At 38.4% G+C, this 8,933-nt stretch overlaps 1 pseudogene across 1 annotated transcript; it reads right to left on the bottom strand.

The window, feature by feature from the left end:
• Positions 1–985: 985 nt before the first annotated feature.
• Positions 986–8,091, bottom strand: LOC148879116 (putative aldo-keto reductase 1; annotated as a pseudogene). Its single transcript, XR_016104121.1, has 5 exons — positions 7,911–8,091; positions 4,360–4,527; positions 2,863–3,066; positions 2,520–2,692; positions 986–1,482 (listed from the first exon to the last, which is right to left on the bottom strand). The product of XR_016104121.1 is annotated as a putative aldo-keto reductase 1 (transcript).
• Positions 8,092–8,933: the final 842 nt, after the last annotated feature.

The raw sequence follows: 8,933 nt of genomic DNA, 5'->3' as shown, positions 1-8,933 counted from the left end.
GCAGCCTTTAACATACATACATCAGATCCTCTTTAGTGCTGAAATCAAGAAGAGAGAATTCTGCACCCTGCGAATACTCTCTTGCCACTTCCCTGTTCTTGCCGCCCTGTTTGCCAGTTCGATCTCCATTTGTGGGAGAAGTCAATATTGGATCTTGACATCAGTTCTTTGAGAAATGATTGAAAAGGAAGTTGTGCTCACATACCATTCTACTGATTCTTGCGAAGGACATAATTTTTGGGGAAGAACATTGTTGATTCTGCTCCATCCTGCACTACGCTATATTTAGTGGGAGCAGTCTTTGGATCCTTCCTTGGGCGTGAACACCTTCGTTGGGAGATATTACTTCTCCGTATCAGGTATAATTCTCTCCTATTCCTTTTGGTTCAGATCTGGTTCAGTTTAACGTTCAAGAATGATCATTGAAAATATGATTTTCTAAATAGGGAATGTGATTCCCAGTTGAAGGGAGAGAAAATTTTTTTAAATTCGCCCCCTTATTCCGCAATCTTTGGGCGTCCATGGGATGGATCTCTCATCCCTTCAGTAATGTCATCTTAGATAACAGAAGATTGTACATCATAGAAAAACAAGTTACTGATCAGTCCCCTGGGATATTACTGATCTTGTATTTAGTGTATTGGCTAAGACAGCAGGCAGTGATTTGTAGCTGACTTCACAAGTCTAATCATCTAAGCTTTGTCCCAACCATTTGAGGTTGGCTGCATGACAACATGAATACTCCTTTATCTGGGCTTGGGACCATAAGTGTGAAACAAACTCATACTTGCAGAGTTTGACTTCTCCAGTCTCAAAACCACAAAAAGAAAACGTTCTATAATCGGTTCCAATTTTATAAATTTATTATATATTTGAGAGCATCAAATATAGAGTTACAAACATTCTAAACCAAAGGGTCATAATAGATCTCTAATCCCACTTTCCGAAGGAGGATTATCATTTCTTTTTAAGAAGATGATTCTAAATGGTAATGATAGTAACTTTTCTAATTTATAGAAAGGGGATGTTAGTAATAATATATACTGGCATGAAGAAATTTTACTCACTAGGGATATGGGCAACATCATCCCCTTGGTGGAGAATCCATGCTAGTGCTAATTGAGCAGGAGTGCATCCATGCTTCACAGCCAAGTTTTCAAGCCGAGTGAAAAAGATTTTGTTCTTTTCGAAGTTCTCCCCCTTGAACCTAGGATGTGAGGGCTAATAACAGAACCATGTTCATCAGTTCACTGGAATTATCCATAAAGAAAGGGTTAAAATCTAAAATCATTCCCATCCTATAAAGTGTTCCTATTATAGAATTTTGTGCAAATAAGAAGAAATAAAAAGATGGCCAAAATGCATGATCAAAACCATCTTCATACCAAGAAACTATTTGCAGGTAAACTTTCCACTACTGCCTTCCCAGCAAAGAAGCCCCGTCCAAGAGGGCTGTATGGCACTATTCCAATGCCAAGTTCCCTGCAGAATAAAATGTAGCAAAGGGTATTACTTGCATATATTAGAATAAGATGGTAGAAACAAAATCAGATTGGCAAGATAGTGAAGGAAAATATACAGCAGACAATAATTGAAGTCTATGATATTTCACTTCCACAAGATAACAAACCATTCAGCATTCTAAATCAAGAGGAGAAAAACTAAGGAATTTAAACAATTGAACTCTTTAGAGATGTTTCTACAAATGACTTGTCATGGAAATGGACTGAAGTGGCACAAACAGATACACACAAAGAAGCAATGAGAATGAAATGGAAACCTCCAGGACCAAATGAGCTGAAACTAAATTTTGATGAGAGCTCTTCTAGCAATCCATTCCGGGAAGAGCAGGTATGGGGGGGAGGGGTTAGAAACCATCAAGGACGAATAGTGGCCTTATTCTTGGGGCCAATTGGTTTTGGAACTCGGTTAAGGCTGAAATAATAGTCCTATTACAAGGACTAAAACTAGCAATACAGCTGGGTGGAGAGCTCAAAGTAGTGGAAGACTCCTTATTGGTCATTTCTTGGGAGAAACAAATCAACTCAGCCCCTTGGAAATATAGATTTTCCTTTAGAAAAATTGACTTTCTAGCATAAAGTTATAACTCAGTTTTGGCTGGATAAAAAGAACAGCAAATGGGTTGGCAGATGTCCTAGCAAAATAGGGAGCTGACAGATCCACATTATTTTGGGCAATATTGTAATCTGTGTAAGTAAAAAAAAGGGGGGATGCTAAACCAAAATAGGGTGGGCAAGCTGCTTTTCTGATGAGTTTTTGGGCTACTGTGTAGCTAAAACTTTGTACATTTCTCAAGCATTAATTAATGAGCTCATTTTGCTGATCAAAAAAAGAAAACAACTAAGGAATTTAAACTTGAAATCACCTTACATCAAAGCATATATATACATGGGACAAGAACATAACAAATACTCCTTGAAATTAAATCGTTTGCCCAAAAGCTTGCTTTGCTCAATATGAAGGTTTCTTAAGAAATTGAATTGGGATTTTACGTATACCTGCAAAATGGGATAATCTCTTCCTGAATTTCACGAGTCCAGAGGGATCACTCCATTTGTACAGCAGTTATGGGATGAACTGCATATGCCCTCCTTATTGTGTCTGGACTGGCTTCAGACAACCCAATGTATTTTATCTTCCCCTCTTCCACCAACTTTTTAAGTTCCCCCATCTACCTCCTCAAAAAAATATAATTTCAACTCCAGTTATCCAGAAAAGCATATTATCATTAACCAAGATTGGTTTAAAGAAGGTCTAAACTTTAGATAAGAAAAGAATGGAAACCATAAGTTCCAAGATCAACCTTCCAAAACCAAAGGAAGAAGACAAGAAAGAACTTACAGTTTCCCAAATTGGTACTGATGTGTCTATCCGGTGTATATAATAAAGGTCAATATATTCCACATCCAGACGCTTCAGGCTAGCCTCACAACATGAACGGACATATTCAGGAGTACCCTTAACTACAAGATGAGTTGGCTCCATTCTGAAAATACCAAACTTAGTTGCCAGCTGGATGTTCTCTCGAGGCAACTGCTTCAGTGCCTGCAAAACTTTAGATATCTTTAATCACAATTGCAAGAATATCTCCCATAACCAACCACAACAAGTTACAACCAGTGTTTTAAAAGGCGTGGGAGGCATATGCCTGGAGGCGAGCCTCCAGGTGAGGTGCTCCCAAAACGCCCTGAGGCGACGCCTCTTGCGCTTGTTTCATGAGGTGTGCTAGAGGCGTACGCCTCATGTGCCTCCTGCACATCTGATATAAAAAAATAGAAAAAAAAAGGAAAAAGAAAAAAAAGGAAAGGAAAGGAAAGGAAAAGAAAGGGAAGGGAAAGAAAGAGAAAGATAAGAAAAAATTGAGTTAGGGGGGTCTTGCTCCGCTTCAGTGAGCGAGCGAAGCGAGCTCACCACCGCTTCGACAAGACCCCCCGTTTCAACTAATGTTATGCATCTTTATTCTTTTTAATATAAAATATTTTTATTAAAAAAAAAATGAGATCCAACCTTCCTCTTCATCCTCCTCCTAATCCCCCTCCTCTTAAGGAGGCTTATCCCTCCTTGTGTTTCGGAGGCTTACACCTCTTGCTTTCTAAACTACGCCTCACACCTCTAGGAAGTGGAACGACTTGTGTCATGTCTTCACATTTTAAAACATTGGTTCCAACTTACAACAAGAAAAACCACTAAAGTGAAGCTTTAGTTAATTGAGTCAAGTTATTTATACTGCAGCAATTTCTTGCCTAATTTCACATTTTGTTTGAAGAAAGGTAAAGTAAGAAGCTTCATCAACATCATGAATTAAAATGTGGTTTGCAGTTATGTGATAATTTTAACTGTATAAAGCCAATCTTTTAGAAACCTGAGGTGTTGAACCTTCAAACCTAACCTTAACTTAACACAACCTTCATCCAATACACTTAACCCTAACACTAACCTAACCTATTTGAATACAGACTCCTTTATTGATACTCATTTTCAAACTAGGACTTTTGTTTCTCATCACACTTCATACTTACTCAATTCCATTGATTGCGGCATCACCATCACTTCTTTTGTTATGCCTTACTTTATTATCAACACCTTAACCCTAGTAAAACCTAATTTTAAATCACACATTTACTAAATTCATACAATGTCCCACCCCAGCCCAACCCATTTGGATCAGTTGGATTAAAGTTGATCCCAACCTATAGAGAAAACACATAGCACAATTACCAGAACAAAAATCTTGTCCTGCCCCTTTCCATTAACCAATCAGAAAAGAACGTTAGCCTAGTGCTCAAACTATAAAGAATCACCTTACTTGAATTATACAAAACCAGCAAAGACATTTACCTTTCCTACTAGGACTTCATTGGCATTGGCTCCATGAACATCAGCTGTGTCAAAAAGTGTGATTCCTTTAGTAAAAGTATCCTTGATTATTGAAATACCAATCTCCTCAGAGACGGGAGCATTGTAGATTCCAGTTAGGCCCGTACAGCCAAGCCCCAACTTTGAGACCTATAAAAGAAAAATTAATTAGAAAAAAAAACATTTATTAAATACTTTGCACAATGAGCAGGATAATTTCAAATCCCTCCCCCACAATACAAATGGAACACAACAATCATTCCCCAAGAAATATTTGTATTAGAAAGTAAAATGCCCATGGTGGCAACTCTAAGGCCCCGTTTGTTTACCAGTAAATAAGTTTGGGAAAATTGATCAATGGGTATCTTTTTCCCATTGACCAACTTTACAATGTTCTTTTTGCATTTACTAATGGGCCCTACGGTAAAATAAACTCCACTTCCCTAGGTAAAATTAACCCATCTGTCAGGTAGGTAAGTAACTTTCCTACCTAGGGGGAATTTTATAAAGCATAATGGGACAACTTTGCCCATATTTTTATATTAGCTTTCTATGGATAAAAATGTCATTTTGTTACTTACCTGGGAATCCTGGAAATCAAAAGAGCATGGGCAAGTGCACTTACCTAGGAAACATTTACCTTGGGTAAGTGCACTTACCCAGGTAAGTTACAAAGATGCAAACAAACGAGGCCTAATTTAATTCTTCCACGTATTAAGTTTTCTCACACAAAACCTAGATTAGATTGGTTTTTCAATTTTCACCTTTAATTGTACCAATCCCCATGACCTCTATCATTTTAATCCTTTTGTGTTTCCACTTATGCTCCGTTCGCTTTTCGGTAAGTCACTTACCCAGGTAGGTAAGTGCATTTACCCATGTTCTTTTATTTCCCATGTAAATAAGACAATGACAATCTTAGCCATAAAAATTTCATTATTAAAAGGGGCATTTTTGTCTCATCCAACTATTGGCAACTTTCCCCTAGATGGGAAAGTTAATTTACCCACCTAGGAGATGGGTATCACTTACAAGAAAATAAACTTTCATTGGTCCCCACATAAATCTGAAAAATGAACATGGGTTTCTTGGTCAATGGGAATCAAAATCTCATTGACCAACTTTCCCCCCTCTCAAAATCCAAAAAAAGAACACCCCTTAGTTATAAATGAGGAAAAAATGAAATTTCATAAATAGAAAAATTATTGCTGATAAGACAGACTATAAAAGAAAAGAGTAGCCACAATGATAAGCAAAGCCCTTCCTATCCCAGATTTTACAAATTATCTTTAGTCAAATTCATCTACCTAGGAATTCATTTTATTTGAGCTATCGTATTAACCAAAATCTCATTTAAAAGGTGAGCTAGGCCCTAGAGTATGCTTCCCACTGTTTTGACACAATCTTACTGCATTAACCATGTTTCTGCCAATTATCAATGAAGATAATCAAGATTGTCTAGCAACCTGAACCCCCATTAGGACCCTCGCTTCTGCTTCTATTAAGTCTATGTTCCCCACGGATCCACTAGAAGCCCAAAAAGTTTGACCATTCAGCTTAAGGAAGAACCTACCAACCATAGCGGGTGCTTAGTTCCCCTTAGAACTGCCATCAAATTGAAGTTTCATCACCCCATTCAGTGGAAATGAGTAAATGCTCATAGGATCTCAAGAAAAAAGAACTTACCAACCGTAGATGGCACTCAGTTCCCCTTAGAACTGCCATCAAACTGAAGTTTCATCACCCCATTCAGTGGGAAAAATAGCTGCTCATAGGATCTCAAGGAAAACAATGGAGGATCTAGATAAGTTTCTTCTCAGACCAGCAGCTGAGATGCCTTTAATTCATCTGGAGTCAGCACCCATAAGCTAAGGAACAAGAGCATTCATACTTTCACAGGCTAAGAGTAGGCCTGGACATTGTAAAAAATACACCTATTTTATTCTCTTCGTACCTCCAAATGAATGGATCTATTCATTGTTTAGAAGTATTTGAAATGAATAAAGTGATTTACTCAATACCGTTATGGTTCAATCATCAATTCTAATAATTTAATGATTCATACGAAATTTGACTAATTCATAGCATGAAATTTGGCCATATAGCTATTTGTTCTATCACCCCTTAATTCTTGCATGTAAGAGCTTTTGTTTCCGTTTCTGTTTTTTACCTTTTTGCCCAAATAATTGTTTTCACTTACAGCACAGCACATGGAAGAGTTGTCTAAGTTATCAAATCCCTTACTCTAAGAGGCACAACCCAATAATAGCTATAGCCCAGTTAAACAGTTTGTGCCTCAAAATCCAAAATTTAGTGCCCAATAGGGAGGGCTTTCACGTAGCAGCTTCTGGCTTTACAAGGTGAGCTCCACTCAGACAGCCCATAAGCAATGTTTGATCAGAAACATGGAGAGACAAAAAATAGTATCTTACAGCCGAAAATATGGCTTTCGACTTAAGCTTCTTTTAGTGGCTTCTCTAAAGCAGCTCAGAGAAAACAGCTTAATCAAAGATTCAGTGCTTCCAAACGGGCCATTAGACCCTTTAGTTGTCAAATGGCATGTAGAAAACACATACTTACACCCTGATCAAACCTCATTTTAGTGGGAGAAAGAGAACAAGAAAAACCAAGAATCTTTATAGACTTGAAAGTGTCACCATATTCAAATTTCAAGATGTTTCCGCTCTTCAGGTAATATTTGGAGGAAGTCATTGCTTATAAAACAAAAGCTCAGTTAACTTTACAATGGAGAGAAAAAGGTAAAATGTTTCTATAAAATTTCAAGACAACAGAAACATACAAGTGAATTTCTAGGATGTCATTAATCCATAAATGATTATACAAGAATTCCAATGAAGCTCAGGAAAATTGTCTAAAAGTCATACAAACCATGGAGGCATCTTTAAAAGTCTGCAAAGGAAACAATCTTCAATGCCAATAAAGTCGGAAATCAGGTTGGCTTAGAAAAACTGCAGAGACAGCTGCCTCATCCAAGATGGCAAAATATTGCGCTTCATCACCAATTTTTCAACTTTACATTCTTAAAATGACTCAGCTATAGTTTCTCACTTAAATAGGTAAGGTTTCATAAAGATTGAAATTTGTCTCGCACCTAGAAAATGGTATTTCTTCACTTAGCCCCATTGGAACTTCCGTAAGGGAAACATGTAACTCATGATAATAGCTCTATAGCCTAAAGATAATTGAATGCCATCAATCTCAAAGTCCAAAGCATTGATGAATTACAGCATTGGTGAATTACAGGATTTACCAGCATTGGTGATTTACAGAGCAGATAACATAACAATAAGAATAATCCAACTGGCATTTATTTCTTCTCTATTAATAATTGAAAAAAAAAGAAAACATTTCAAGTTTAACCAAATCAGTCGGAGGATAAATAAACAGTGAGAGCACATTGCCCTCTCTATCAAACTACACCCTCTGCAGGAAATGAATATGACAAAAAGAAGAAACTTAATTTTTCTTGGAGATTCTCAAATGGGTAATCGAGGAATTAAATAGGGCTTTACCTCAAGTCCTAGATTTCCCAGTTTCACTCTGGGAATTTCGACCTTGTGCTCTCCCGCCATCTTTCTGATCTTAATCTATCTGCGACTCGGAGCTGAAGGTGAGTTGGGTGAATTCGGCCGATCACGTAAAAGAAATAGCTGAACAGAGTGAACAAGCGGGGGACTGCTAAAACAGCGAAGCGAAAAAGAAAAACGCGACAGAGATTTTATTGGTAGTTGTCCATTTTCATTTTTCCACGTGGCACCACCAACCACCTATCTCATTTAGTTGACTTTCACTCGCTGCTATTATAAAAGAGAGTACGGTCCGATTCACGGTGGATGTTGAATCCACTTCATCGATCTACAAAAAAATCCGGAAACAAGAGGCGTGGTCTTATCATCCACCCTGAATTGTGCCGTTTTCTACCTAACCAGGAAGATAGTAACTGATGTAGCGCGATTTGGTCACTCCTAGTTGAAAGGGGTCTCGCTCCTAACTGCAACGGATAGCACCTGAGAAGCAAAAGATGGAGGATTCCTAGGGAGTTCGCCCGACGGGAACACTCCGATGCTTAAGTTAGAACTCTGAGAGAGAAGCTTAGAGAGTAATGACGAGCTAAGAGTGGGGATGCGCACTACTCGATTACCAAAAATTCAATTACCTTTTTCTTGGGGGTCGGAGCCCTTATATATTAATGCGTTACAAATTCGGTGTAATCGCATCTGGCTCTCTGCTACAGCCATTATTCATTAGACTGATTTGATTGGTGCAGGTATCTATCACAGGGTACGGTCCTGTCACCTGAGAGACATTATGCAAAGCTGGCGTGTACGCCGCTTGACGTGAGACGTGGGCGCAATCCTCTGGACTGGCAGGTGCTGTGCCGCCGGACAAGAGATGTGGGAGCAGACTGAAAAGCACGGTCTTGTTGGATAAGACGTTAACCGAAGACTCCGGGTTACTCAATAGCGAGCTCCTTTGTAGCGAGCTCCCTTGTAACGAACTCCTTCGTAGCTAGCTCCAATAGCGAGCTGTCTTGC

The sequence above is a fragment of the Nelumbo lutea genome, chromosome 1, assembly GCF_056320005.1.
Source record: "Nelumbo lutea isolate HS-2025 chromosome 1, American lotus-T2T, whole genome shotgun sequence".
NCBI lineage: Eukaryota > Viridiplantae > Streptophyta > Magnoliopsida > Proteales > Nelumbonaceae > Nelumbo > Nelumbo lutea.
This window is presented reverse-complemented; position numbering and strand designations above follow the sequence as displayed.